Below are 1,025 nucleotides of genomic sequence, written 5' to 3'. Positions count from 1 at the left end.
TATATATATATATATATATATATGGTGCTTGTCTACTCCTTATGCAGAGTTTGACCACTTCCTGTGCCTACACCTTAGCACCCTCATGACATCTAATGTGACGTTTTAAACCAGACAATGTGCTGAAAAGACACCTACATAGATTGCATATCCAATTTGGACCACGAAGAGCTGCAGATAAGTTCTGCTCTTTGTGGATCTTAAAATGTCTTCTGAGGCCTCCGTTGGATTTGCAAACCTTCTGGCATACACTGCATTCAAAAATGTGCACAGGCATATATACATCTTTCTCTTTTTTCTCTCTCTCTCATTGCTCACTCATAAACATCGTCCAACTTTCCTTTCCTCACATGACCATCTTTCTTTTTCTGCACGAATGTTCAAAGGATTGCACGTTTTTTCTCTCTCTTCTATCTTTTCTCTTTCCAAAGAAAATAATTCTTCCTGCATACACTAGTTTCCTCTCATTCTGGTCTAACGATCCTCCATGTTTGTTTTTGTTCAGTCTCCTTGTATGTCTGCATTGACCTGTTTTTTTTTTCCCCAACTTTGACTCTCCATAAATCCTAAATTTTATTTTAGAATTTATGGGAGCAACTGTCTCTGAAGACTCATATTGTCATTGAATGCTCGAAATGAGAAATAGATTGACAGCCAACAACTGATGAAGTATTGTCTCTCTCTGTTCACTTGTCCTGTTTGCCAATTTTTTCTCTTGTTTATGTATTTTTTACAATTTTATCCTTTTATATTATCTATATATGTATATATATATAGGGAGAATTCACAAAAAACCAAAAGACAAAGACAGGTGGTGTAAAAAAACAAACAGATGTATTAATATAACGCTCGGGAATTGAAAAAGTGTTTAACATTTCGAACCTACACTCTTCCACAGAAAGGAACACAGAAGGAAACAAGGAGAGAAAAAATGTGTGTAGTTATTAGCAATCTCTTGTGGCAAATAAATATAATTAAGAGTTAATCCAGAAACTGACCAATCCAGAGATAACTAATATATATAT

Source organism: Octopus bimaculoides, chromosome 8 (assembly GCF_001194135.2).
Source record: "Octopus bimaculoides isolate UCB-OBI-ISO-001 chromosome 8, ASM119413v2, whole genome shotgun sequence".
Lineage (NCBI taxonomy): Eukaryota > Metazoa > Mollusca > Cephalopoda > Octopoda > Octopodidae > Octopus > Octopus bimaculoides.
This window is presented reverse-complemented; position numbering follows the sequence as displayed.